This window comes from Pan paniscus, chromosome 10 (genome assembly GCF_029289425.2).
Source record: "Pan paniscus chromosome 10, NHGRI_mPanPan1-v2.0_pri, whole genome shotgun sequence".
In the NCBI taxonomy this organism is placed as follows: domain Eukaryota; kingdom Metazoa; phylum Chordata; class Mammalia; order Primates; family Hominidae; genus Pan; species Pan paniscus.
In genome coordinates, this window is record NC_073259.2 from 82,426,673 (window position 1) to 82,449,576 (window position 22,904).

General features: G+C 38.5%; 1 long non-coding RNA gene across 2 annotated transcripts in view; it reads right to left on the reverse strand.

The window, feature by feature from the left end:
* The window catches only part of LOC117975485 (uncharacterized), a 70,269-nt gene extending 49,681 nt beyond the window's left edge, over positions 1 to 20,588 (reverse strand). For both annotated transcript variants that reach the window (XR_008620441.2, XR_008620440.2), the window contains exons 1-2: positions 20,458 to 20,588; positions 4,340 to 4,375 (exon numbers count right to left, since the gene is read on the reverse strand). This is a non-coding gene — a long non-coding RNA (uncharacterized LOC117975485). The remainder of the gene's footprint in view (positions 1 to 4,339; positions 4,376 to 20,457) is intronic.
* Between the last annotated feature and the right edge of the window lie 2,316 nt (positions 20,589 to 22,904).

Below are 22,904 nucleotides of genomic sequence, written 5' to 3' on the forward strand. Positions count from 1 at the left end.
TGATGATATGTTAAAATCACAACATACCATTTCCAACATACATTTGAAAATGCTTTAAATAACCTCATTGATTTCAGACAAATACTATTTATTGACTAGCCATTTTCACCATCCTAGGTGCTAAGGAAGCAAAATAAAGTAACACATTTTTTGAGTAATGTTCTTTGAGTGTCTTCAGTGAATTTATTATTTTTGATAAGATAACCATAAAACTAAAAGTAATGCAACAGATAATGAAGACATTAAATCCCATGGATTTATTTTATTTTCTAAGAATATTAACATAAATATGAGAGGTATTAATATGATACAAATCAGGGTCATACAATAACTACACTCTTCAGGATGCATAAATATTAGCCAAAACACAGCTACTCTGGTCATGACTGAGAGAATACATATAGCTAACACACAAAGTTTTAACCTGGGATTCAAATAGAGTACAAGGTTCATAGGATAATAGTTCAGAAGAGAAAAAAATGGAATTGGAGAATGCAAACGAAATAGCTTTACGACCATCTCATTACAGGGGTGACTTAAAAAATATGGAATAAAGGAAATGGGAGAAACTAAATGACTATGTTGCAATCTTTCTGCATGCCAAGAGCAAGTAATGATGACTCCCACCAGGGAAAGCTAAATTGAGAGTTGAGAAATAGCATCAAATAGACATAAAAATGGAAGATACTGTGTATTTTAAACAAGGAAAAGTGCTTCCATTAGGCTATTTTATATAAACCATTTTCTATTTGTTCATTATGTGCAACTCAATCATTATTACATAGGAAAGGAAACTAAGTCTTATATCCATCATATACTTACTGAAATGGAAAAAATAATACAAAAATGTAATGCTGTGAAAAGAGTAATTTTCCAGTTATACTAGACCTGAAATGAATCAATAAAAGAAGAAAAGGAGCAGCAGCATGTGAACACAGGAAGAAAAGTTCTGAATAAACTAGTTAGCCCAGAAAAGTGGTAAGAAGAGGAGGGAATGGGAATTATAACATTAGGCTCAGAAAGGATTGTTTTTCAACCTATGGCGAGCTGATGCCCTAAAGCAATAAAAGAAATTTATAAAATTTCTTGTGACCAGCCCAAGTCACAATGTAGGGATGAGAGGTCTATTACATACATTTGTCAAGAATGCCCAAAGATCATGGTTCTGAGCACATATAAAATAACATATTAAACAAATAATAGATTGTGACCTTTCAGTGGACCAAGGTTTACTCAGACTCCCTATCAAGACAGCAAAAGAAGACAGAAAAGATTGATTACATACTAGCTCATATCAAAATGGAAGGCTACTTCAGTGTGAAAATAAATTGCAATGCAAACATAGGAAGGAAAGTGCATTTATATAAAATTTTTCTATCTCGTTTGCTGAAAACAGAACAATAAATATGTTTCCTAATAAAATATATTTTTTCCATTTTAAAATGCAGACTCTTAGTTGATTGAGCTCTTGCCTTATTAATGATGAAGAGACAAGCTTCTGACCACAATGGAGTAAGAAGGACTGAATTCAACTTCCTATCATAAACAACTGGACAAACTAGACAAAATATATGAAACAGCTGCTTTCAGTCATTAGACAACTGGCAGTGTGGAACTGTGATCAGTGAAAGAAAAGAAACAAATGATGTAAACCCTATGACTTCCTCCAAATCTTGCCTGGTGCACATTACCAAACAAGAATCAGGAAGGAAAAGTCTGAGAGTGCCATTTTGTTAAACTGGGAAGCTGGAGATTGGATTTCACAGATTTTGTGGCACTTGAAAGTTGAAGAGCTAAATTCCAGAAAGGAGGAGCTGAATAGTCCTACTTTCAAAAAAGTTCCAGAAATTTCCATTCCTTATCCCTGTGATTCTTGATTGACTACTGAATTAGTCAGCCTTCTCTAAAAAAACACAGCCAATGAGAGAGACAGAGGGAAAGAGAGACATTTTAAGGAATTGGCTGGCAGACAGAAATCTCAAGTAGTTGTTGGTGCTACAGGCATGGGGTAGAATCTTTCCTTCTCCAGAAAACATCAGTTTTTACTCTTAAGGCCTTCAATTTGATTGGTTGGGGCTCACCCACATTATCAAGAATAATCTTAAAATCAACTGACTGTAGATGTTAACCACATCCACAAAACACCTTCACTTACTAGTGTTTGATTAAATAACTGGGTACCCTAGTCAAACCACTTTGACACATAAAATTAACCATCACAACTACTGGTATGTACTGTATAATGATGTTTTGGTCCACAGTGGATGGCACTTAAAATGGAGGTCCCACAAAATTATAATATCATATTTTTACTGTTCCTTTTCTATGTTTAGATATGGAAATACCATTGTATTGAAATCACCTGCAGTATTCAGTACAGTAACATGCTGTACAGGTTTGTAGCCTAGTAGCAATAGGCTATACCACATAGCCTAGGTGTATAGTAGTCTATTCCATCTAGGTTTGTGTAAGCACACTCTATGATGTTCACACAATGATAAAGTCACCTAATGATACACATCTCAGAATGTATATCCATTGTTAAGTGATGCATGACTGTACTAAATTGCAGAAACATGGGTTGAAACTCCACAAGGCAGAGCAACCAGAAAGCTGTGAGCTGAACCACACGCATACAGTCAAATGATTCAAATTTCAATTAACCAGAGACAAGAGTTCTTATTAACCATAAAGGACATTCAGTACAGACCACAGAAAGACACTCCTTAGTAGAGGAACCAAACTGTGGACTTAATAAAAGCTACCCCAAATCAACCAAATGAATATTAAAAACATGTTTCAAAAGTAACAAATAGAATCACTGGTAATTTAATTCCCTATCAGTCCAAAGCTCAACATTGTTTAAAGGAAGAAAATGATGTCCAGACACGGAGTCATGATGTTCAGAATACAATTTAAAAGAATGCTAGCCGTAGCAAGAAGCAGGAAAATGTGACAAAAAAATTTGTTAATGAAAACACACCTAGAAAGAAAAAAGAAAATAGAGTTAGCAGACAGGGACACTGAAATATCTATTATCATTAGGTAAAAGTATTTAAAGGAAAAGATGAACATATTGAAAAGAGAAACGGAAGTTATAAAAAAGGCCTAAATAAACTTTCTAATAGATGAAAAGTACAACATCAGAGATGAAAATTCACAGAATGGACTTGAAAGCAGCTTAGGTACTGCAGAACATAGGCTCACTATACATAATAATGTAGAAATAGAAAATATTCACAATAAAGCACGGTGAAAAAAAGGATGGATAAAAATGAACGAAGCTGTAGTGACCAATGTAACACCACCAACTGACCTAAATATGTATACTTGGAATATCAGAAGGAGAGGAGAGGGAAAAGTTATTATTTAAGTTTTCAACATTCCTGCTTCTATTGGTTTTAGATTTAACAAAAAGACAGAAAATCTGTAAAAATACAGAACACTAAAAGGACATTAAAAAGAAAATTGATCTAATTGATATTTATAGAACATGTCACCCAGCAATAGCTGAGTGTTCAATGTTTTCAAATTCTCTGTTAAAAAAAGTCCAAATTACATCCTTTGACTAGGACATTAAACTATAAATCAATATATTAAAAAAACTAGAAATCAATAAAGTTATCTGGAAATTCCTATATACCTTGAAATTAAACAACAACCTAAATGAAACATGGATAAAAAAAAAAAACTTGCAATGGAAAGTATAAGCCATTTTAACCTGAGTGAAACTGAAAGCACGAGAAATATATTTAAAAATATGTATTTTTTGAGACAGGGTCTCGCTCTGTCACCTAGGCTTGAAGGCAAAGGCATGATTACAGCTCACTGCTGCGTCGACCTCCCATGCTCAAGTGATGCTCCTGCCTCAGCCTCCCCAGTAGTCAGGACCAAAGGCAGGAACCATGACTCCTGGCTAATTTTTAATTTTTTGTAGAGATGAGTTCTCATTATTTTACCTAGGCTGGTCTTTAACTCCGGGACTCAAGCAATCCTCTCGCCTTGGCCTTCCAAAATTCTGGGATTACAGGCATGAGCCAGCCAGCATGCCCAGCCAGAAATCAAAATTTTAGGATACACAAAAATGAGTGCTTTCGGTAAAATGTATAGATTTACAAGTTATATAAGTAAAATAGAAATATCTCAAATCCATGGCTTAAGTTTTTACCCAAAATAGCTGAGAATGGAAGAAAATATTAAATGCAAATAAAGTTAAGTACAAGAAATAATAAACATAAAAGCAAGGATTAGTATAATAAAAAATATAAAATTAATAAAGAGTATCAATGAAACCAAAAGCAGTTAAAAAAAAAAGATCAGTAATATTGATAAAACTTACGGCAGACTGACCAGAGGGAAAAAAAATTACTGGTATCTGAAATAAAAGAAAAAAAATCAGTATACATTCTATAGTCAGTAAAGGATAATATAGATACTATAGCCAGTAAAAGGAAACATTATAAATAACTTATTGGCAATAAATTTAACAACTTAGATGAAATAGACAAATTCCTTAGAAGACATAAACTGACAGAGTGGACTTTAAAATACAGAAAGTATGAATAGGACTAAATACATTAAATAAATTATATTTTTAATTAAAAATTCCTTTACAATACACTTTACAAGTTCAACATCAGGCCTAGAAGGATTTATTGGCATATTCTACCAAAAACATAAGAAATAATGCCAATTCTACACATTTTTTCAGAAATTAGAACACTCATTTTATGAGACAAAACTAAATAAATAGGAAAGTGGTTGGTTAAATCTTAATTTTATCAATAATTATGTTAACTATAAGTGGGCAAAATACTGTAGTTAGAAGCCGAATTTGTCAGATGGCATAAAAAGCAATATCCAAATATATGCTATCAATAATAAAAAAAACACTTTAAATACAAAAAGCAGGAAAGTTAAAAGATTGGAAAAAGATATACCATGTTTACTACCAGAGGCAGAAAAATACAATGTATCCCTTCCATTTCCTATTAACGGCCCCCATTTGCAGAATGTAACTAGAATCTGATTGCAGTAGAAACATTCATAAAGGTGGAATGGAGCTGTTGCAACAAAGAGCAGACATATCTTCACACTGAAAAACAACTTAAGATGAGAGAATTCCCTTGTTCGCTTTGTGGGACCCCTCACGAAGCGGGTGGCTCATTTACTCGGCTGCTATGTGCGCAAACCCTTTATGAGAGGACACTGCACAGGTTAGCCAGGGTGGGCGCTTTTTGGATCCAGCCCCATGGCAGTATGACAACCTTTTACACCCTGCTGTCTTGATGCCTGGGTCCTTGTCCAGCATCCAGGAAGAATCAGGTCACACCAACTTGAAGGATGGTGAATGCAGGGATTTTACTGAGTGATGGAGGTGGCTCTCAGTGGGATGGATGGGGAGCTGGAAAGGGGATGGAGTGGGAAGATTATCTTCTCTTGGAGTTTGGCCATCTTGTGGATGATCTCCTCTCTGACTGTCCCCAGCTGAGCTCCTTTTTTTTTTTTTTTTTTTTTCTATCTTTTTGAGACAGAGTTTTTGCTCTTGTTGCTCAGGCTGGAGTGCAATGGTGTGATCTCAGCTCACTGCAACTTCCACCTCCCAGATTCAAGTGATTCTCCTGCCTCAGCCTCCCAAGTAGCTGAGATTACAGGTGCCTGCCGCCACACCTGGCTAATTTTTGTATTTTTAGTAGAGACATAGTTTCAGCATGTTAGTTAGGCTGGTCTCGATCTCCTGACCTCAAGTGATCCACCCACCTTGGCCTCCCAAAGTACTGGAATTACAGGCATGTGCCACTGCTCCCAGCTTGAACTCTTCTTCATGTTCAGATGCTTCTCCTCTTCTCTATTTCTCTGCTGCACCACTCTGCTGCTCTGCCAGTGGAGCTTGGGGTTTATATGGGCACAAGATAGGGGCATGGCAGGCCAGAGTGGTCTTGGAAAAGGCAACATTTGGCCGCAAAAACAGGAATGCCTGTTCTCATTTAGGGCTGCAGGTTTCCAGGCTTGAGGGTGGGGCCTTTGCTGTGGAACCTCTCTCTCTCTTTTTATTTATTTTTTATTTTTTTTTCTTCTTTTATTATACTTTAAGTTTTAGGGTACCTGTGCACATTGTGCAGGTTAGTTACATATGTATACATGTGCCACGCTGGTGTGCTGCACCCACTAACTCGTCATCTAGCATTAGGTATACCTCCCAATGCTATCCCTCCCCCCTCCCCCCAGTTCATGTCCTTTGTAGGGACATGGATGAAATTGGAAATCATCATTCTCAGTAAACTATCGCAAGAACAAAAAACCAAACACCGCATATTCTCACTCATAGGTGGGAATTGAACAATGAGATCACATGGACACAGGAAGGGGAACCTCTCTCTTCTACCCAGTATTTCCCTGCCTCCTGTCTCTATCATTGTTTCCCTCTGAAGAGGCACATCGAACTCCCATTAGAATATGGACAACAACCAATCTTAGTTACTTCCTGCTGACAGCGCATTGTTTTGGGGAAAATGGCAGTCAGATTCCTCCCAGAGGTCTTATCTGCGGGTCCCTGGCAAAAGGGAGCTATCATCTGAGGCTCAGGTTGACTGACCGTTTGGAGTTTGATAGCCTCTAGGTGAGAGAAAAAACAAACAAACAAACAAACAAAAAAGCAAGCTTTATAAGGTTAAGTACGCATGAGTTAAACATGTGTATTATACAAGAAAATAATCTAGTGACAAAGATTACAGAAATAAGAAGTAAAATATACTAACAATTTGTACCCCAAGATGTTTCATCCTGGTGAAAGAAATTAAACCTTCTATGGGAGCAGTTAAATTTTAGAAGAGAGATAACTGTTCTTGCCACACCTGTAGCAGTTAATAGGTGCACCCTGAGAATTATGGGGCTTATGGGCTTGTATGATGGCCATCAAAGCTTCTGTCTCTTTCTTGTGTCTCCCTATCTCTATTGTAAAAGATCAAGGTGGCCACTTTCAGGAGGTCCTCTAATGTACTATCCAGGTCCAGGACCTGTTTCTGTGACTTCCTCCTGATATCAGGTGCTGCTTGAGTAATTAATTTATCCTCCAGGATTAGGTGTCCCTTGACAGAATCAGGAGATAGAGAGGTGTGCTTTACCAAGGCCCCACTTGGCCTTTCCAGAAAGGCAGTGGGATTCTAATCACATCCCTGGTCTATCATGGATAACTTGGTATAATTGAGAGGCTTGGTCCTGGTCGTACGTAAGCCCTCCATTATGAACACCTGTAAGTTTCTCCTCTTCCAATTTCCAATCTTGTCGTTGGGATCCCATCCAGAGTCATTCATTGGTACTGCATCTCTTCCAGTTGGATAAAGTTCGCCCATTCCCTGATAATATATGTGATAAAAAAAAACCTCATGCCCAAATTTCTCTGCTGCTTGCAAGTTGGCCTGATTCTCAGTGTTCATCAAGGTCTGATTCAAAAGTAACCTAACGTCGGCCGGGCGTGGTGGCTCATGCCTGTAATCCCAGCGTGGTGGGGGCTGAGGTGGGTGGATCACGAGGTCAGGATTTTGAAACCAGCCTGGCCAATATGGTGAAACCCCATCTCCAGTAAAAATACAAAAATTAGCCGGGCGTTGTGGCACATGCCTGTAGTGCCAGCTACTCGGGAGGCTGAGGCAGAAGAATCGCTTGAACCCAGAAGGCGGAGGTCACAGTGAGCCAAGATCACACCACTGCACTCCAGCCTGGTGACAGAGTGAGACTCTGTCACACACACACAAAAAGTAACACAATGTCTTTCCAGGAGAGTTCAAATACCTGCGTTAAATTCTGGAAAGCTTCTATATATCTGTCAGGGTCATCTGAAAACTTGCCAAAATCCCCCTTAAATTGTTTTAAGTCCTATAGAAAAAAGGAGACCTAAACCCTACTGAGGCCAAATTCACCAGGCATCTGTTCAAGTGGCAAGATTGAAACTGGGGCATGCCTATGGTGGGGACTTCCAGGAGGGGGAAAGTGAGAGACTGAAGCTGGATAAGGAGGTCGGGGTGGACCTGGAGGAGTGGGGCTGGAGGGAGCTGGCTTCTCTGCTGGCGGTGCCTCTGGGATTTATTTCTTTTCTTTTTTCTTCCTTTTTTTTTTTTTTTTTTTTTGAGACAGAGTCTCACTGTGTCGCCGAGGCTGGAGTGCAGTGGCACAACGTTGGCTCACTGCAACCTCCGTCTCCTGGGTTCAAGCAATTCTCTTGCCTCAGCCTCCCAAGTAGCTGGGATTACAGGTGCCCACCACCAAGCCCGGCTAGTTTTTATATTTTTAGTACAGACGGGATTTCACCATATTGGCCAGGCTGGTCTCGAACTCTTGACCTCAGGTGATCCACCCACCTCTGCCTCCCAAAGTGCTGGGATTACAGAAGTGAGCCACCATGCCCGGCCCAATTCATTTCTTTAGCTTCCAGGGATTGCTGCTTGCAGCCTCTCCTGAGATGGCAAACAGGAGGGCTGAATTGATCCTACACTGTTGACAAAGGTCTGGATTGCTCTGCAAGGTATAGAAAGCTTGCACATATAGGGCCTCAGACTATCTGTCTTCATGCCTACAGAAAAGGTCCAACTTCTGGATGGTATCGAAATAAATGATTCCTTCCTGAGGCTAAGCTAGTCTGTTATAATTTGGCCAAACCTTTGTGCAGAGGGCTATGAGGTATTTTTCCTCCAGAGTCAGAGGGTCAAAGCAGTCTCAGTGGTTCAGGATACACTCCAGAGGATTATAAACTGGGGATGGTAAAGATAGCCAGTTGTCCATTCTGAAAGATAGGGTAGTAAAGGTGTCCTTCATTTCCCTTCATTCTTTCCATGATAACTCAGGGTGTGATGGAGAGAAAGTGGGCATCCCCTCTCTCTCTTCCATCTTTTTGTCCCCAAGTCCTGGAGACCTTGGCAGTTGCCACCCATGGGTGCCAAAGTGGCTTTCACCCATGTTAACAAGGGGCCCCAGGGGCTGGGAGTATCTGCTCCTACCCACATATGCCCTATTTCCCCTGCTGTTGACAATCTTTGAGTTTCCTGAGCCTCATCCATGTCATGGGGCATGGCCTCCTTCCATGAAGCAAGGGTTTAGTCAGCAGAAATTGGTCCTGCACATTTACATTGTGCCCGTTAGTGGCTTTGGATCCCTTAGATCTGGTTTTCCTCTCTAGGGCCTCAGCCTAAAGCCTGGAATCAAATTTGGGACAAAAAAGTATTTCAGGGACTGCATGGATCTGTTTAGATTGTCTGAAATGTGTGCCTGTCTGCACACACTCCTGTGACCATTGGGGTGAGGGTTGGGGTCACACCTCTAAGAACAAATGGAAACCACGTTACTCTGAATCGCACCTCTGATGGCTGGGCCGAATGCTCATTCTACTTAATATTATTGCTGCTGTCTGTAGTAAAACCCTTAACATTATAAAGGAAGAAATTGGAGTCATTTCAAACTGTGAAAAAAGAAGAGATGCCATAGCAAGATCTGGGGATCTTGACCAATGCCCGCCTGTGGTTGGGAACTAGGAGCCAGTCCAGTGGCTATCCAGTACAGCCAGGAATGGCTTCAGCCAGATGCCTTCAGCTGCCCTAGGGCCTCGTCCTGTTTCCATATGATGGCTAACCCCCCATGAAGAGAAACAGAGCCAACATTCCTTTCACCCAAAAGAAAGAGAAGAATGGCAAGGTCTTGGAAAAGAGGCAGATTCAACAGTTCCACATCTGTACTCATCTGTGTGCTTGATCCCGAGAGAGACCACAGACAAAATGGGAGAATTCCCTTGACCCCTTCAGGGGACCCGTCATGAAGGGAGTCACTTGTTTACTTGGCTGCCGCATGCTCAAACTCCTTATGGGAGGGGGAGAACACAGGTGAGCTGAGGCGAGTGCATTTTGGCTCTGGCCCCATGGCAGTGTCTATGAGTGTTACAATGCTCTTTTAGCTTTGCCATCTGTGGATGGCTAAATATTAACCAGCTCAGTGGAGAGTCAGGGTGACAGCCTTTTACACCCTGACCTCTTGGTACCTGGGTCCTTGTCCAGCATGCAGGGAAAATCAGATCACACAGACTTGAAAGATGATGAATGCAAGGATTATATTGAGCAATAGAGGTAGCTTTCAGTAGGATGAATGGGGAGCTGGAAAGGGGATGGAGTGGAAAGATGATCTGATCTTCCCCTTGAGTTCAGCTGTCCCCTAGCCAATCTCCTCTAGAACCATCCCTGGCTGAACTTCTCTGAATGTTCAGACACTCCTTCTCTACTCTCCTTCTCTGCCACACCACTCTGCCACTCTGCCGGTGGAGCTTGGGGTTTATATGGGCACAAGATAGGAGCATGGCAGGCCAGAGTGGTCTTGGAAAAGGCAATATCTGGATGCAAAAACAGGAATGCCTGTTCCCTTTTAGGGCGGCAGGTTTCCAGGCTTGAGGGTGGGGCTATTGCTGGGGAGCCATCCTCTTCTACCCCGTATTTTTCTGCCTCCTGTCTGTATCAAAATTACTTGCAAGGAATAGTTTGGGTGTAGAGAGCTAGAAGTAAATAAAAACAGCATCTAATTTCCTCATTTTAAGAAGCAAAGATAAGAAAAAATATATTTAGATTTGGAATAACAAGAAATAGATATCTAAGAATAAGTAGAGACAAACATCAGAAGAAATCAGAATTTTGCTAATACAAGAAACAAGTTCATAAAGTATTCAGATGTACAAATCAGGTAAGTAAACCAATTTCCTGGTCTTTCAGAGCAGAGACTGATAAGATCAAAAATAGAGGTACACATATTTTCATTAGAATTGTGTTGGCAACATTTATAGGAACTAAAAACATACAAAAAATAAAGCAAATAATTTCTGGGAATTGGGCCTTGAAGTGGAGGTGAGATGTTAAGAAATATTTACTATTATCTAATCATTTTATTACATGCCTTGTGCTTTTATCACGGGCATTAAGCCAATGGTATCCCTGAGACTGTACAGGGCAGAGTTCTAGCTCTTTTTTTGTCTAATAAATTCATACAAGTTGTTTTTGTTACTATGTGCTAGACACTATTTCAGTCACCAGAAACTCTCACACACACACAAACACACATATATACATATATATGTGTGTGTGTGTATATATGTGTGTGTATATATATATATACACACACATATATACACATATATAAATGAACAAAACAGGCAAGCTCTTTCATGAGATTTAATTCTGAAAGTGGACCTGAGATTTCCACAGACATATATATTTCTAGAAGTAGTGGAAAGATACTATTAGACTCTAAGAAAGCTAAATTAGCTGACACTATAGGAGGAAGAGATAAACTTAACAATGGACTTCCTAGTGGAGCCTTTTGACGGCTGAGTCCTAAGAATCTGCACTTTTAGGATTCCTCATAATAGATGAGGGGAATATTTGATCAGAAACCCAAATGGTAATGACACACACCTCACAAATGAAGTTAAAATGACCAAATCTTCAGTTATCTTCTGCTTGGAAAATAGAACATAGGAGTTAAACGGTATCTAAGAAACTACTGCATTGATTTTGCAGATGTAGAAACTGAGACTTTAAGAAATTATATGAATGATCCAAGTTGTTAAAAGGAGACTTCCATCAAAAATCTACATTTGCCTTGCAAACTTATTCTGTTTTCATTCTGCCAGAGGTATAAGGTAAAGCTTTATTTTAAAAATTGGAATGTCACTTCTCATTATATTTATTGTAAGTGTGCCCAACAAATGGCTAAGCAGAAGGTAAAGTCAATAAGTACGGTGAAATAAATAACTTGGAGTCAGAATCTTAAGAATCTATTCTTGGCTTCTTCTCCAACATGTTTGATGATCATCGGCAAGTCACTTAACCTCCTTGTACTTCAGTAAAAGTGAAGACAAAAGCAAATACTCTGACATATTGTGAGATTCTATGACTAATGGTTCTAACCAATTCAGAATGAGTCAATATCCATGTGCATCTTTCATAGGTAATAGGCATTATTAGACTCCCACACAGGATCATAAATATACTTCTTACACTAACAATTTGAAATGTCTCCTGTTACATATAAAACTCTATAGGCTTTATCTTTCTTGTAAAGTGTATTTAGAGACAAGCAAGCCTATTTCCAAGTTAGTTTCAACAGAGGTGTGCAGAAGAAAAAGTTTCTCTTAGTGGACAAACATCTAGTGCCCCTGTGAGCATCCTCAACAAATAAAAATGTCTCTTCTACCCTGCTCAATGTTCTCAGTGAATAATTAGAGTTGATATTTCCACAATTTCATGGTAATTATGTAGAGCTTTTGGAAGGAAAATTCATTTTATATCAGGTATTGAATTAATTCATCAGTCATGTTCCCTAGGGTGTGTTAAACTCTGTACGTACAATCATTATAATCATCATCATGACCATCATCATCCTGAACATCCCTAGAGATGACCCTTAAATAGGAGGATATGAAAGGCAGTGGATTAAAGCGGAGCAAAGTTAGCAAATAGAAAATTCTGGATAGATTCTGTATTTTTATCTGATCTTTTTGAAAAGCACATCTTCAATGGTGCAACTGTTATTGGCTTTTCCTTTTTTCTATCCCATTCTGCCTGCTCACTTACTTCTTCTTCCAGGAAACATTTCTAAATAAACTATACACAGCCATGCTTTTGTCTCATGTTCTGCTTTCTGAAAAAAACTAAATTAAGAGATCTATATACTTATGCATTGACTAGCATCCCTCTTACCTGCTTAAGAATTTCATTCAGGTTATTTCCTGCCGCTCTGTTTTTTTTTTAATTTCATCAGAATTGTTCTTTTTTTATATTTTCCATTGTCATAGAATCACGTTGTAATACTCCTATCATAGCAAACAACTTTCTTTTAGATATATCCCCCCCTCTACTTTTACTTTCTTTCCCTATCCCTCATCTCCACAAAGCTCCTACAAGATTTACCATTGCTCTGTATTACCACTGCATCTTTTTTATTCTAAACCTGCCTCAAACAGATTTTGTCTCCACTATTCCATTAAAATTTCATTCTAACGCCACTGAGCTCTACATCGCCAAATCCAATGGTTAATAATTATTCAGAATTTTATGGCACTAACATTTAAGATAATTGATTACTCTTTCTTAAAACATTTCCTTCACTTGACCCCTGGGACAACATGAAGTCCTGCCTTTAAAAACAGCAACAACAACAATAACAACAACTTTTTCTTTTTTTCAGGCTCTTTTTGTGTATCCTCTTAATTTTTTTTTTACTTTTCAAGTTTGGAGTCTCCAACATTGAGTACCTCGTCACTTATCCATGACTCTTATGCCATTAGTGATGTAATCCATCCCCATACTTTTGAATATCATTGATATGTTGATATTACGTAACTTTTTTTTCTGCCTCAACCTCTTGAACTACTACTTTCATTTGGTTTTTGAACAGGTATTGTACACTTAACATACTACAAGTTTTCATTACCACTCTTCCTTAATTTTCCCAATTGCTTAAGCCAAAAGTCTTGACATCCCTCTTTTTAATAAAATTTCCTTCCAATCACCACTAGCAATTCCTAGTGGCACTATCTTGAAAATACGTCCCAAATCTGATCAATTCCCACCACTTGCCCACTAGTCCCTAAATGATTGTGGTAGCTGATTGATTCTGGTGTTTTCACTGTTTGACACTCCCAGAGAATTTTTTACACACTGCTGCCAGAATGAAACTTTTAAATGCAATTCTGGCCAACTTATCCCATGTTCTAAATTCTCTGACTTCCTCTTATGATTACTGTGGCCTACAAGTCCCTAGATTATCTGGTGCTGGCAACATCTCTAAATTCATCTCCTACTTGGCAACCGAGTTCCAGCCATGTTGGCCTCTTTGCACACAGCTGAACACATTACTTAAGCTTCCGCCTTAGGGCATTTATATTTCTTCTCTTGCCTGGAATGCTCCTCTCTTTACCCTTTTTATAATCAGGGAAGGTTTGCTTACCCTACTTAGATCTCATATTTTATCCCTTCATCCCTTTATCAGAGAGGACTCTCCCTAATCAGCCTAAAATACAACCCCAACCACATCACTTTCTATCCACCCCATTCTCATGTTCATTAATAGGATAAAAATAATGTATATATTTTAAGTGTATTTCCTCTCTCTGACTGAATGCTAGGAGGCCTTTTAGAATAGGAAGAACATTAATTTAGGGTCATATAATCCTTAATTTCTGTTCTATCACTTACCTGAAATGTTATTTTAGACAAGTTACTTGGTTTAATCTCAACTGAAGATAGCAATCCCTAGCATATTCTAACAGCGTTTTAGTCATTACATAGAAGGACAAATCCAAAAGTATTTAGTTAGTTATTTTTGGTAATTCTTTTTTTTTTTTTTTTTTTGAGTTGCAGTCTCTCTCTGTCGCCCAGGCTGGAGTGCAGTGGTGCGACCTCGGCTTACTGCAAGCTCTGCCTCCTGGGTTCATGCTATTCTCCTGCCCCAGCCTCCCGAGTAGCTGGGACTACAGGAGCCCGCCACCATGACTGGCTAATTTTTTTTTTTTTTTTTTTGTATTTTTAGTAGAGACGGGGTTTCACCATGTTAGCCAAGATGGTCTGGATCTGCTGACCTCGTGATCCGCCTGCCTCAGCCTCCCAAAGTGCTGGGGTTACAGGTGTGAGACACCACGCCTGGCCTACTTTTGGTAAATTTATGGTTCAATAATATCATTACTGAATATCTCTACCATTAATAAAGTTTAGAACAAAGCCATGCAATTAGAATGATTTTAGTAAATGTATAAAAATTTTATTATGCAGAACTTTGCCCCTAGGTGAAATTTGGAGCCACGCATTCTGTAAATTGAGGTTAAAAAATCAATTGTTCTGTTTTATGTTTATTCATTTAGTTTTTCTATATCTAATCTCCCCTTTTTTAAAAACCACAATTTTTTACAATTCCAAGCCAATTCCTATTTATTTCACAACTTATCTTTTAAGCAAAGTACATCAGATTCTCTTAAGCGATTATTATATCTATTTCCTTCAATATACATATGGTCCTTCTTTATCACAACATACTATGATAACCTCAAAATATATTTCAAAAACTATATATAAGATTTCTAATATTTCCTGAGCCATAATCCTTCACAACCCATAATACCTCTTCACTTTTCGTTAATTTATTCTCTCAGTTAGTTACCTCTATTAATTAGGTACATGCCACATGAAAGGGATCAGGTATTTTATTTTCACATATAAAAATATTTCTTTTCTGTCATTAGTCTGATATTTTACAATGGAACCTACACAATTCCCAATTTGCATGTTTCTCACCAGCCTTCAGAGAAGTCTGAAATGAATCACAATTCCCTAAAGGTAAAGCACGGAGTATTTCAAAAGCACTGAAACAGAATGGTGATTTTAGACTCTTTTTTTTTTTTTTTGCCCTTAACTCTGGCACACATTTTTAAAAATTGACTGCATAGTATTTAGAACTCGTGGCTCCACTCTAGCATTATGCACACATGAGAGGACAGATAACCTAAGAAGGAAAAATATCACAGAAAATAAAAATCTTTCTCCCTTGGAGGAATAAATCTTTCTCCCATGGAGGAATAAATGCTGTAGAACATTTTTATGAATCATCCAACATCACATTTTGATGCCCCCATAGATTTAGCACAGATCAATTAAAAGGAAAGAAAAAGCAGAAATAATGACTTAATGACTTAATGGCTTTAGGATATTAAGAATTCTGTATTAGCACTTCTCTTTCCACATGAGCAAAATGTTCCATGGCTCCATTGCAAATTCCACTATTTATTCTCTTTCTCATTTCCATTTCTTCTAGCATCTTCTAAACATCCCTCATTTGAAATCCCCTTTTCTGGATTTAACTGTGGCTATTTCAGGCTATAATCCATTTCCTGTACCAAAAGGAGTTTATTCCAGTGGTTCTCAAGTACAAAAAATATGCCCTTGATCATGAAAGCCACAGACCAAAGTTCTTGGTTTTGGGAGATGATAAAGTAGCCTAGAAAAAGTCTATAATAGAGATCTAGAATGTCCCTAGCAAGTTTCTAATAAAAGTTCAAATTAATTAATGTATTTTCCTGAACTTAGTTTTTAATAGATAATTTAAAATGTCAAAAGAAACAAAAAAAATATGATTGGGACATGTCTACCCAAGTAATGAGAGCTTATATTTTTCTTCAAGCCCCACTACCCATCTAACTATTAGCTGAGACCTAAGATTCAAGTCATAAAAATAATTAAAATTGAACAACTCATTCTATATTATCAGCAGATATATAGATATTATATATCTCCTTCTTACTGACTGAACAAGGCAAATATAGCCCTGGTGAAATTCAGCATGTCAGATATCTAACAATAGCTTTCCAAAAAACATTCCGTTGTCCTTATCAAAATTGCAAACACTTTCATAGAAAACGTAGATAATTAAATAAGAATAAATCTTTCATTTTAATCACCTTATTTAAACTTCATTTCTCTTTGAGTGCAAATAATACTTATTATTCTAAAATTCAATTTACAAAAACTACTTTAGTGATAAAACATTTTCTTCATTCAAAGTAGGATCATCAATAAATAGTTCCTTTCACTCTGAGAAGTGTGTCTGATTAGACTTAAATTTTTCTCTAGTTTATTGTTAAAAGTTTCTATCTTAACTAGATCTACCATGCCTATTTAAAATGTATCAAAATAAAAGTTATCTAAATTATAACCCACAAATTCCAAGAATGTAACAACATCTATTAGCTATTTTATTCCAACTTTAATAAAATTTCCCCAAACTGTGATAGTTTTGTACCGTTAAGGTTAAACTTTGATCAAATCTGAATAAGAAAAGTTTTTATAAATTTCATAAAAGTATTATCAACTCAGTAAATATATCTCCTCCTAGCTAAATGATATCCCAATTGCCAATGCCCCTTCCTATCCAAAAATATGTCAGAGAATAATTTAACTTAGGAAATTTTGTTTATTTCACCAGCTCACTGGGGATCCAACTCACCCTCTATCTTGTGGCTGAAGGATTTATTACTGGTCATTTCTTGAGAAATTGTATGTGCGTGTTGAGGTGATGCTATTATACACCCCCTCATATCAATTTGAAAACACCTGCCCAATACTGTTTACACTAATATCCTTTAAGATTTGCATAATTAATAACAGTGATTTGTTTGTTTGTTTTTGAGACAGTCTCCTTCCGTCGCCCAGGCTGGAATGCTCTGGCACAATCTTGGCTCACTGAAACCTCTGCCTCCTGGGTTCAAGCGATTCTTTGTGCCTCAGCCTCTCGAGTAGCTGGGATTACAGATGCATGCCACCACTCCCGGCTAAGTTTTGTGTTTTTAGTAGAGATGGGGTTTCACTATGTTGGCCATTCTGGTCTTGAACTCCTGACCTGAAGTGATCCACCTGCCTAGGCCTCTCAAAGTACTGGGATTACAGGTGTGAGCTACCACATCCAGCTAGTAACGATTTTATTTAATTAATTTTTTAATGTAATTTGACTTAGCCACATGCCTTAGCTCATCTAAGTACAGTTTATTTTTTTTTGGTTAAACATTTGAAATTGTGTATCATATTTTATAAGTATGTAGTTTTTAAAGTCCCAGGACATTATTTTTCTGAAATCAGCATGAATATTTCAGGGCAGTGTTCTGTCCTACAGACAAATTCTCCACATGACAAATTTAATTCTTTCTTAGAAAGGAAAAAGAAGTAAACATGAAAATCTCAAACATTTTCTTGCAATAGTATTTATTCTTTTTGCCTTTAGATTTTTCGCCAAGCCAATCACTGTCCTTCTCATTTTCTGTGTGCAGAATGTAACTTTTTCCACTTAATTGACAATAAAAATCTTAAATAACTTCTAAGTATGCATTATTTGTTGTCTTTTCATTGTTTTATGCCTGTAGTCCCATCCTGATTAGAGAGTGGTTCTCAGTGGCAGATTTCCTTTCTGCCAGTAGACTAAAACCCTATAGTAGTTCCTTCCATATTGTTTCCCACAGTAAGAGGCTCATTTCTTACATCTGAGTAGGTCTCTTAACTCTTTTAAAAAAATCCTCAGCACACTCAGATAACTGCAATTGGAGTGGCCGTTCCTTACCCACTTTAGCCAACAGAGAGCCAACATCTGCGTGCTTACCAAGGATCGGGCGCACAGCCTCACTCTTCCTCCTTGTGTTCGTCTTCTGCTGTGCTTTTTTTTTTTTTTTTGGAACCTTCCAATTACTAACTGCAATTTTTAAAATACAATCAAGTCATTTCTTCCATTGTCAACTGCCCACTCCCAGGATAATCAGATATGTCTACTACTGTCTAGAAGTTCTGCTTTTATGTCAATTGCTTGCACCATTTACTGTCTTAGATGTGCTCTCTTTGAGCAAAGCACCTCCACTCTCCAAGGGCGATCCACCAGGGCCAAGCCACCCACATAATTTCTTCACAACATTGTTTTGAGGCAGGTATTACAGATGAGGAAGGAGCAAATGAGGAAACTGCCAAAAGTCATAAAGATACTGTGATTAAGTTAGCTAAGGGCCGATTCATATTGAACAATTAATATAGTGTATTTTTAGTATCTGTCCTGTGTGAAGAAATAGTCCAAACAATTTGTCTCATTTGCTCCGATATAAGCCTGGGTAATAGAGTGAGATGATGTCACAAGTAAAAATAAATAAATTGACTGCATCATCTTAACTTTACCTGATGATACTTAGTAAGAAAATGCAGAAGTATGTGTCATATTTAAGGAAAAATTACAGCTTCCTCAATAAAGGATAGTCTATTAGTATTGGGATAATCAGTATGTAAATTTTTTAAAAATGCAGTTTTGTTCAGTTGGTACGAATACTGTACCAAGGAGGAAGGGATTTCTATTAGATGTATAGATAAAGAAAAAAATGACTTATGTTTTCCTATTTTTCTTAAATGTCCTTTTATAATAATGAGATTAACCAATTTTATAAGTCAAATAATATTCATCACAAACTTATCTCTCTGATCTCTTTTGACTCAAGATCACTGAAGTTTAGCCGTAATAAAGTGGATTTCAACTTAGCATGTTCTAGTTAATAGAACACTTACTGGGTATTTCCTATGTAAGTGCTTTGATGTGCATGATACATATCAGAGACCCATGAGTTAGATATATTTTCTATTTCTTCCTGTGTCTGGTATAGCATCTAATTACATTAACTCTTATTAAATACTTATTGTGGATGAATAAAAATATCGAGGTATGGCCAGGACGAATGTTAACACAGAACTAAAAACACTCATACCATCATTACTTCTGCCATTTCTCATACTTCTAGTTACTGCCAAGTACTACCAGGGGGTGCATCTTTGGTTCCAGAAGTATTAAAGTTTGGTCTTGTGTGGGAACAAATGAGTTGCCATGGATCAGCAAGTTTCAGTCTGACAATAACATGACCCTTGTTGGAATTAAAAAATAAAAATAAAAAAAAAGGCTGGGTGTGTTGGCTCATGCCTGTAATCCCAGCACTCTGGGATTCAAGACCAGCTTAAGTAGAGTCAGATCTGTCTCTACAAAAAAAAAAAAAAAAAACAAACTTAGCTAGGCATGGTGGCATCATGAGCCTGTAGTCCCAGCTACTCGGGAGGCTGAAGTGAGAGGATCACTTGAACTTAGGAAGCTGATGCTGCACTGAACCAAGATTGCCACACCGTGTGCCAGCCTGGGTAGTAGATTGAGACCCTGTCTCAAACAAACAATTAAATTGACTGCATCATCTTAACTTTAGGTGATGCTACTTAGTAAGAAAATGAAGGAATATGCGTCATATTTAAGGAAAATATATAGCCTCCCCAATAAAGGAAATAAGTTTTAAAAACCTTCTCACAGTTAAATAAATCTCACAAATATTTGATCATTTTTGTTTTGTACTAATACTACATATTATTCCCTTATGTATTAATAACTGATTTAACAATGTCTTTAGATATTGATATCTCTAGTATTTTACTTTAAAATTTTTACTTTATATTCCAAGAGAGATTTATAAGTCTTTCACCTAACTGATTTCTGTAGAACTGATTAAAATATACAGCTGAAGAAATGTGTGGCAGAACTCTCTTTCTTTTATTTAAAATGTTTATTATTTACCACCTTCACTTATAAAAGGATTATGAGGTGATAACTTATTAGTCAGTGGAAAAAATTTCCCAAACAAAATTATAACCAATTGGAAGATAGTGAATCAATTAAGCCATAACTTATATTTATGTAATAATGCCATATTTTCCATAACGTTTCCCACGTATATTATCAGTAATAATAAATGTAATAATTTTAAAAATGTATATATTATATATTACATATATATGGTAGGTATGTATTTATTAGTTTGCTAGGGTTAACATAACAGAACACTACAGTCTGAATGGCTTATAAAACAGAAATTTATTTACTCACAGTCCTGGAGGCTGTAAATCCAAGATCAAGCTCTTAGCAGGGTGGATTTTTTTCTGAGGCCTCTCTCCTTGGCTTACAGATGATTGTCTTCTCGCTGTGTCCTCACATGATCTCTCCTCTGTGCACACTCTCCTCTATAAGAACGCTAGTCTGAATTAGGGCCCACCCTACACCCTCATAGTAACTCACCTCTGTGAACGTTCTGTCTCTGAATACAGTCACATTCAAAGTACTGCGGGTTACAGCTTTAAGTTATGAATTTTGTGAGACACAATTCATCTCATAATGATATACATTATGTATGTGCATTACATGTTTAGGTATATTATAGGTATTCTAGGAAAGAGGCTATTTCCTATTTTTCAAAACATCTTTCTTATCCATCAGCAAAACACATGAATCACTTTAACTTTTGAGTCATTCTGAACTCTAATAGATAATAGGTGACTTATCATTTACAATTACCTTATGCCTCGGATTAAAAAGTCATTCCTCACCTAGAGATTGTGTACAAGGCTCCTTTGAAGGCGATTAGGCAAAATATTTTCTTTCTATAAAAATACAACTCTTCTTACGTCAATGCGACTTGAAGAAAGGAGACATTGTCAGTTTTACAGGCTACAATAGAGCCTATTATCTGATTCAATTGATGGAATGCAAATTAAATGACAGCTTCAGTTTGAAGTAGATGGACATACATAGTTTCAGAGCATGAATCATGTCCACCTGGTCATGGAGAAGTAAGTTGCTTGTAAAATTGAGAGGTGACAGCGTGCTGGCAGTCCTCAGAGCCCTCGCTTGCTCTCGGCACCTCCCCTGCCTGGGCTCCCACTTTGGTGGCATTTGAGGAGCCCTTCAGCCCCCCACTGCACTGTGGGAGTCCCTTTCTGGGCTGGCCAAGGCTGGAGCCCACTCCCTCAGCTTGCAGGGAGGTGTGGAGGGAGAGGCGCGAGCGGGAACCGGGGCTGCCTGCGGCGCTCGCGGGCCAGCTGGAGTTCCGGCTGGGCGTGGGCTTGGCGGGCCCCGCACTCGGAGCAGCCGGCCAGCCCTGCTGGCCCCGGGCAATGAGGGACTTAGCACCCGGGCCAGCGGCTGCGGAGGGTGTACTGGGTCCCCCAGCAGTGCCAGCCCACCGGCCCTGCGCTCGATTTCTCACTGAGCCTTAGCTGCCTTCCCGCGGGGCAGGGCTCCGGACCTGCAGCCCGCCATGCCTGAGCCTCCCACCCACTCCGTGGGTTCCTCTGCAGCCCGAGCCTCCCTGACAAGCGCCGCCCCCCTGCTCCACAGCGCCCAGTCCCATCCACCACCCAAGGGCTGAGGAGTGCGGGCGCACGGCACCGGGACTGGCAGGCAGCGCCACCTGCAGCCCCGGTGCGGGATCCACTAGGTGAAGCCAGCTGGGCTCCTGAGTCTGGTGGGGACGTGGAGAGTCTTTATATCTGGCTCAGGGATTGTAAATACACCAATCAGCACCCTGTGTTTAGCTCAAGGTTTGTGAGTGCACCAATGGACACTCTGTATCTAGCTGCTCTGGTGGGGACGTGGAGGACCTTTATGTCTAGCTCAGGGATTGTAAATACATCAATCGGCACTCTGTATCTAGCTCAAGGTTTGTAAACACACCAATCAGCACCCTGTGTTTAGCTCAAGGTTTGTGAATGCACCAAGGGACACTCTGTATCTAGCTGCTCTGGTGGGGCCTTGGAGAACCTGTGTGTGGAAACTCTGTATCTAACTAATCTGATGGGGAGGTGGAGAACCTTTGTATCTAGCTCAGACTCCGAACACGTCTGAACATCAGAAGAGACAGACTCCAGACGCGCCACCTTAAGAGCTGTAACACTCACCGTGAGAGTCCGCGGCTTCATTCTTGAAGTCAGTGAGACCAAGAACTCACCAATTCCGGACACAAAATGACCATAAAATTTCAGTGGCATACAACAATAATCCCTCAATTACTCATTGCTGGGGGCAAGCTGATCTTGATTACATTCAGCTGTGGGGTGGCTTTGCTTCAGGCTTTAGATCTCTCTAGGCATGGCTACTCTCCTAGCTGCGATTGAAAATTTAAAAATAACAATAGTAAAGAAAAACCCTTTACTCTTCTATTTGAATTATTTTAAATAGATTATGCACTATGATACAAGTAGTTCACTGGAAACTTAAATGTTAACTAAAGACCATGAGACCTGTGGAGGAAAGAGGGATAGCTTTATTTTCTTAAAAAGTCAATCTGCAGGCTAGGGAGACACTGCCTTCCAGTACAAGTGAAAGTATGCTCCCAGAAGAACAAAGAGAAAGTCCGGCCTAAAGAGGGAAAGTTCTTGTTCTGGTTCTCAATCAGGTCCATTTATGCACATAAACATATCAAATTTGTTCAGTTCTGATGGGTCAAAACAGTCGAGCTCTGACTAGATGGTTTTCAAACCCCAAACCAGAAGTCTGAC